The sequence below is a fragment of the Rhinolophus sinicus genome, linkage group LG01 (genome assembly GCF_036562045.2).
Source record: "Rhinolophus sinicus isolate RSC01 linkage group LG01, ASM3656204v1, whole genome shotgun sequence".
Lineage (NCBI taxonomy): Eukaryota > Metazoa > Chordata > Mammalia > Chiroptera > Rhinolophidae > Rhinolophus > Rhinolophus sinicus.
In genome coordinates, this window is record NC_133751.1 from 107,420,346 (window position 1) to 107,428,855 (window position 8,510).

Consider the following 8,510-nt stretch of genomic DNA (forward strand, 5'->3'; position numbering starts at 1 on the left):
TGCCAGGTGGGTACTAGACTAATTGGGGGATCACTTCTTAAATTGTATGTATGTCTAACCCCTAAGCTGTACGCCTAAATTAATATAAAATAATATTGAATGTCAACTGTAATTGAAAAATAAAAAAGGGGGGTAAAAGGTGAAGAGGAATAAGAGGTCCACATTTCCAGGTGTAAAACAAATAAGTCATGGGGATGTAACGTACAGCATGGGGAATATAGTCAATAACATTGTGACAGCGTGGTACGGTGTCAGATGGTTGCTGGACTTATCACGGTGATCACTCCGTTAGGTATAAAAATGTGAATAACTATGGAGTACACCTGAAACTGATATGATACTGTATGTTAGCTATATTTTAATAAAAATATTTTAAAAAAAGAAAGAAAGAAAAGCAGGCTAGTGTTAGAAGGGCCCAGAAACAATGTGTATATTTTAATATATTTCTACGCCAGAGAAATTTTGAGCTGGTATCCACATCATCCAACCTGTTATTTTATGTGTAGAAAGGAAATTAAAGGATTGATTTACTTTCTCCAAGATCAGATAGTTAGATCTGGAATAGAGTCAGGACAAAAATCCAGATCTTTTGTTTAGTAGTCAAGTCATCTTTGCAGTAAATTTCTGTCTTTCAAATACTCCTTACTCTCTCGCCTAACTTTTAAAGTTTTGCTACTAAATATCGAGTAACTTACTGTTTGAAGCCAAGTTATGGACAATATATGCAATATTAACCACCTATCTGGTTATGGGTTAGAGCCACACACAATAATCTTTCCATAAAAACTCCCAGTGGTGTTCCAGGCACCCCCCAGCATTCCCCCCCCCACCTTTTATAGCCCCTGACAGGAACGTATCTAAGCAAATAGCCAGGACTCAGTGTATGTTTTGTAATTTAAAATAAGTCGTGAAAAACCACCATTTTAAATGTGTTATTTCTAATATTATGTTACACATTAAGTTTTTCAATGTAGAAAATTAAAAATAGAAAAGTGACCCATTATCTCACTGCTCAGCTAACTTTGTTGACTTGTTTTTAAATGACATACAAATACATCATAAGACAATTCAAATACTGTGGAAAGATAAACAGTATAAATAATAAGTAGGAATTCTCTTTCCTTTGCTGCCAGGTCTTTCCCCAAATATATACATCACCAGCAAATTCTTGTCTGTCTTTCCAGAAAAGTAAAAATTGTGTATAATTGTAAAAAAAATTATATTAGTTTCAGGTGAACAGCATAGTGGTTAGACATTTATGTAACCTGCGTAGTTTTGAACCAGTTGTGAGACCACAAGCTGTTCTTTGCTTTCTTCACACCATGGCAACCCAAACCATCTATACTCTTTATCTTGAAAGGAGCCATTCCAGTTCACCAGCCAGTGTCCTATATTTGTATAAAAACCTAGATGCGTTTTGAACTTTTGGACTTTGGTGCTTCCCTGGAGGCACTTCCGGGAACTGCTTCCCCCACTGTCTCACCAGCCGGACCTTGACCAGTCCTTGAACTGCTCATCACCCGATGTTAGACAGCCAACAGGAGAAGTTTCTTTTGTTACAAACTTTATGGTTTTTGCCTGTATAAACCCTGCCTTTCTCTGTTCTCTCCAGAGCACAGTCTGGGTTGCCACCTGAATCTGCGTCTCTCAGATTCCAACCCTTTAAAACCCACTTTAATCTTCTAATTTGTTTTACAGCCTCAAATCTTTATTGGTTGACAATGTTTAACTTTGATAAGAATAAACACTAATTAAATAAAGTAAGTAAAGGTTAATAGCAGAAACTACAATTTTGAGAAATGTATGATAATAAAATCAGTTATTTGGAAATTAGTACCTTTTTAATTTGGCAGTTGAGTCTTAGCGCTGGAATTTCTGGAGACCCTCTCAGCTTGCTTCATTCACTGTAGACATGAATAAAATGAGGTTCAGGGCAGTTAAGTGACTTGCCCAAGGTCACACACTTATGTAGCAGCAGAGCCAGGGCTAGAAGCACGTCTCTGCACTTCTGTTCCAATAAGATTTCTTTTATATGCCAAGGACTGTACATCTTTTAGTGTATAATCTACTGCACAGTGAATGAGTAACTGCTTAGTGATCTGCGCTCTTTCTTAAGAGAGATAACAACAGTCAGTGAAAGGGTAGGAAGAAAGAAAAACAAAGCTAAAAAGATCATGGTTAGATATTGGCTGGGAAGGGAAATTGAGACTGACATTGCAGAGTGATCACACTCAGGCAATAAGGAGTTCATTCCACCAAATTAGAGAGTTTCGTCTGTTCACACTGTAATCACTATTAAAGCTTAGTAATTCATACTAAGAAGCTGTGAGCCTTTGGCTCCAACATTTGGCCCAGCTGTTAAAAACTCATCACAGTCAGGACCAACAAAGAAGTTTTGTTACTTCTTGTGGTGATCATTGAGATTTTTAGACTAAGAAAAGCAGTTCTCAGAACTGGGGGAACTTGGCTTGTTTTAAAAAAATGTCTGTCCAATTTCCCTGCCAAGTTTTAAGACTCCAAACAATAAGAAGGGTGGGTCTGATAATGTGTATTTTTTAATTAATTAGTTAATTAATTAATTATTTTCCCTATATTTTGTTATAAAAGATTTTCTGGGGTGGCCAAATGGCTCAGTTGGTTAGAGCACGAGCTCTTAGCAACAAGGTTGCTGGTTCGATTCCCGCATGCGATGGTGGGCTGCGGCCCCTGCAACTAAAGATTGAAAACGGCGACTGGACTTGGAGATGAGCTGCACCATCTACAACTAGATTGAAGGAAAACGACTTGGAGCTGATGGGTCCTGGAGAAACACATTGTTCCCCAATGTTCCCCAATAACATTGTTTAAAAAAATTTTTAAACACACATAAAAGGTAAAAAAAATTTCAATGAACATCCATATGCACACCACCTAAATTCAACCATCAATATTTTACTATTCTTACTTTATCGTATACCTATCCCTCTATCCATTTCCCTTTCTATTTAATAATCCAACTAATTTTTGTGTGCATTTCAAAGTCAGTTGCAGACATCAGTGTACTTGCCCCCAAATACTTCAGCATGCATATCATTAAATAGAATTCAATATTTTTATAGCTCTTTTTTGTTTCTTTAGAGGTAAAATTTATGTAAGGTGAAATGCACAGATCTTAAGTATACCATTTCATGAGGTCTGGCAAATATATACACATATGCCACCTCAATCATTACCAAGACCTAGAATATGAACATCATATGCAGAAAATTCCTTCTGACCTTCTCCCAATAACTCTCTACCCCCAATCGCACAGAGGCAATCATTATTCTAAAACTTTTTCATCAAAAATTAATTTGCCACTTCTAGAACTTCATATGAATGGAAAAATACAGTATGTACTCCTTAAGCAAGGTGGGTTTTTTTTGCCCTCAGTATAATGTTTTGGGACTTGTCCATGTTCTGGTGTGTCTCTCTATTTCTGAATAGTGGCCTATTGTGTGAGGAACATAGCTTGTGTATTATTCTCCAAATGATGGACAGCAAGACTCTGTCCTGTTTGGCGCTTTCAGGAATAATGCTGCTATGAACGCTCTTGTGCAAATATTTTGGTGGGCATGTTTTCATTTATCTTGGGTAAATACCTAGGATTGGAATTTGAGGGTCACAGTATATGCAGGTATTTAGTTTCATAAGAAATTGACTGACATTTGTTCTTTTTATTTTATTTTACTTTGTTTTAATTTTTATTGGGGAATATTGGGGAACCATGTGTTTTTCCAGGATCCATCAGCTCCAAGTCAAATCATTGTTTTCAGTCTAGCTGTGGAGGGCGCAGCTCACTGGCCCATGTGGGAATCAAACTGGCCACCTTGGTTTTATGAGCACCACGCTCTAACCAACTGATCCAACCGGCTACCCCCTGACTGTCCTTTCTCAAGTGGCTGTGCCATCTCCCACTCCCATCAAGTCCAGTGTGAGCACTCAGGTTACTCCACACGTCCACTTGTCGCATTAGTCTTTAATGGTAGCCCTCCTGCAGATGTGTAGAGTATCATGTATTTTTTGATAAATGCATTCAATGCCATCAAAGGCAATCTATGTTTAGAAAATGCAGGGCACACACACTTAGAACAGATGTTTTACTGGCACAGGAAATTAGGATATTTTCAAACACATACATGCAGTCTCTTTTTTTTAGAGCCTGCCTTATTTTATTTTTTGCTTTGTGTTTTTGTTTTGTGGTAAATTACACATAACAATATGTACCATTTTAATAACTTTAAAGTGTACAATCCAATGGTATTAAGTACATTCCTGAGGTTATGCAGCCATTAACTCCCCCTAGTTGCAGAACATTATTACCCTAAACAGAAACCCACTTGTCAGTCCCTCCCCTCCCTCCTCCCAGCCCCCGGCAACCTCAAATCTGATTTGTGTCTCTATGGATTTTGTTATCCTGGATATTTTATGTAAAAGGAATAATACAATATATGGCTAGTTTATGATTCTGTGATATTTATTATTATAGATGTTTTGGATGACAGGACACTGCAGAAAGACAGTCTGGATGAATGAAAAACAGATCTTTTGTTACTTGTGGCTTCAAATGACAGAGGTCGCCTTGCAGGGCCACAGGGGGACAGGGAACAACAAGTGGTGGGGGAACTGGAGGAGACAGCAGACGTCTGACAGGCAGGGTGGGATTAACTAGATTTTGTGGGCTTCCTGGGTAGTGGGTATTTTGAATAATTCTGTGGGTCCAGGGAAGAAAAGGCCACCCTTGGGTGTTAGGTATCCTGGGGCCTCTGGCAGTTAGGAGTGTGTTTGTTATAACCCAGGATTGTCAGAGCCTGAAAGGCAAGCAGTTGGGGTGGAGGCCTAGCAAACTGCCCAAAAGGGGCAAAGGAGACATGAGAATTTAACCATGACTTCAAAACTGGGTCAGGAGAGCACTTGTGACAGGTTATACAATAGTAGCCTTTTGTGTCAGGCTTCTCCATTTAGTATAGTATTTTCAAGTTTCATCCATGTTGCAGCATGTGCCAGTGTTTCATTCTTTGTCATTGCTGAATAATATTCCCTTGTGTGGATAGATCACTTTTTGTTTATTCATCCATCCATTTATTGGACATTTGGGTTGTTTCCATCTTTTGGCTACCATGAGTAGCGTTATTATGACCATTCATGTGCAAGTTTCATTTGAACACCTGTTTTCAATTCTTTAGAGTCTATACCTAGAAATGGAACTGCTGGGTAATATGGTTTTTCTTACTGAGGAGTCGCCAAACTGTTTTCCACAGTGGCCTTACCAATATGTTTCCACCAGCACAATGGGTAAAGTTTCTAATTTATCTGCATCCTGACCAACATTTGCTATTTTCCATTTTTTTAAATCACAACCATATTAGTGTGTATAAAGTAGTTCACTGTGGTTTTGATTTGCATTTCCCTAAGTACTAATGACATTGAACCTTTTCATATGCTTATTGGCCATTTGTATATCTTCTTTTGAGATATGTCTATTCAAGTTCTTTGTCCATTCTTAAATTGAGTAGTTTGTCTTTTTGCATGAAGTCTACCTTAACTCCGAAAAGCAAACTTCTTTTTCCAAATTATTTTCCTTTACTTTCAATATTTATAATTTTAATAGAAGATTAAATTTTGCTTATTACAACGTGATATTTTTAAAAACATGGTTAAACAAAATGTGCATTGTTTACGTGACAGGATCAATTTTTCAGGTGACACTATTCCAGTTTTCAGAAAAGAACTGAATATCCTGATTAGGAAGCATTAAATTAAGCTGAAATTCAAGTCTTAAAATCCTATTATCAGAACAGGTGGCAAAACATTATTTTTGTAACCAGATATGTTAAATACAATGGAGAATAATGAGTCTTCAAATAAACCTCAATTAATCCTCCAAAATATTATTATAAATGTGGGCAAATTTCATAAAACTATAGTAAGAAATACTAAATTTTACTGTTAAAAATTAATCAAAAAGAGGCCTTGGTCACTATAATTCTAGGCAGCATTTTTTTTTCTTTTTGCCTACATCAGGCAAACTGTATTATAACCAGGAAAAACATACCATTGAAGGATTTAACTTTTCTCATATATACCAAATTGTAAACACCCAAGAATCAGGTAACACAAAATATAACTCTTAGTAAATACTAATTACCTTTGACCCAGTTAGGAAATACAGTTTCTCTAAGTGGAAAAACAGGTCAAAGCAGTCCAATGAACTTTTGTCAAGTGCTAAATAAGTGAACAGAAAACACATAAACAAGGATGAAATTTACTTAGTCTGAAAAAATGGGTATGAGAATGCTTTACAACAAAATCTCTTTTAAAAAAAAAGGTGCCTTGGTCTTCAGAAAAATTTATGTGAAGAACACCTTAGAAATAAGAAACAGGGCAAGCATCAGTGGACCCCTCTCACCCTTAAGACTGCCATCTCAGGACTCAGGGCGCACAGTTCTTTCATTTAACATTTTGGTAATCAACCTGAGAGAGAAATTTAGGTTGTGATATATTTAGGTTGTCTGATGAACCCAAACTGTTGAGTTATAAAAATATCAACTCCGCTAACAGCTCATGGTAGGAGGTCCACTCTGAGAGATTGCTGTCTAGGTCCAAAAATGTGAATGGGTTAGCTAATCTCAGATATTTGTTGCTTCCTCCTTTGGCCTATTCAACACTAATTTCACTGCTGCTATATGGTTGGGGTGGTAATATGAAGATGAAATAGACTAAATCCCTGCCCTAAGGAGGGCCTCTATCCAGGGGGAAAAAGTGGGTACATAGGTTAATTGAATACGTACCACTATGGAAGCGTCTATAGGGCTCTGTGGGGCACAGCAAAGAAAGTGTTCCAGTCTCTCAGAAAAGGCTTCATAACAAATGTGCAAATGTGTTGAGCATTTTCAGCCCCCAGCTCCTCATTTTAAAAATTTCCAAACCTAGGTAAAGCAAGAAAAAGAAACTGTAAGGCAAGAATAATGTATAGTAATAATAATAATAATAGTAATAATAATGGGACTGCCGGTCAAGATGGTAGAGTAGGTGAACTCTGTGCTCACCTGCTCCCACAACCACATCAAAATTACAACTAAATTATAGAACAACCATCTGTGAGAAACACCAGAAGACTCGATGAACAGAATTCCTATAACTGAGGATATAAAAAGAAGCCACTATGAGACTGGTAGGGGGATGGAGAGGCAGAACAGGCTGGTCCCACACCCACAGTGTGGTGGTTAAGAATCAGGGGGGACATGTTAGCCACAGAGTTCCCCCCACTGCGGAGCAAGGGGTCTCAGCCTCACGCCAGGCACCCCAGCCTGGGGGACCAGTGCTGGGAAGAGGAGACCTCATGACATCTGGCTGTGACAAACAGTTGGGATTATGTGCCAGAAAGACATAGGGCTGCTACAGATTGAGGCACTGCTCTTGAAGGGACTGCAGAGAGGTTCACTTACTCACAAATTCTATCATTCTGAGCTCCAGCACAGGGGCAGCAGCTTGAAAAGAGCCAGGAACATATGGGGAGGAACTAATTTGACTAGTTTCAGGGTGAGGGATGCAGGGGTAAGGGTCTGGGCAACTCTCTCCAAGGACAGAAGCATTGTCAGGTGCCATTGTTCCTTTGTTGAACTCTCCTCCCACCCAGCTGGTCTGGCACAGGCAGGTGCCAAATCTGAGATCTCCATTAACCTAGCTAACACCGTTGACACTGATCTGGTGATTCCCTGAAATCCTGCCACACCCAACTCATTCACTCTGCCAGAGTCTCTTCCAGTGACTCCTCCACAGGAGCAGCCTGCTTTGGCTCATGTTGCAGAATTTCGCAAAATCTTTTAAAGATGCACAAACTCCAAACAAGCAGAAGTGGGCCTTGCAGCTCTTGCTAAGCAGCCTCAAGCCCAGCACAAGTAGCAACTGACCTCAACTTGCATTGTAACTTCCATCAGGTGGCCCAAAGCCTGGAATAAGCAGTGGCCAGGTTTGGCCTGAAACATAGCTTCAGCTAAGTGGCTATAAGCCTGGCACAAATGGCAACTGGCGTCAGATCACAGTGTCACCTCTCCCAAGCACCTCCAAGCCCAGTACAAGTAGCGCCCAACTGCACATCTCTTTGAAACTCTCACCAGGTGGCCCCAAGTTGGGCACAAGCAGCACCTGACCTTGGCCTGCATGGGCAGCACACCCAGTGAGCAGCTTCAGACCACACGAGAGTACCACCTAATCAGCTCCACAAACAACGCACTCAAAACACAGGCCTGGCTGGTACCAGAGCTCTGCTAAAGTGTCTCCTGCTCCGTGGGGTCAGCTACCACAAAACAGCTCATCCACTGTAGTCATGGCCAACCCTCACAGCCAAGCAACCTGAGGGTCAAACCCACCTACTGACATGCCAACAACAATCAAGGACTACCTACAATAGGAGGGCACACACAACCCACACAAGGGGAAACCCTGGACCACCCAGCTCAGTGACCAAAAAGACTGTGCCATTGGTTTCC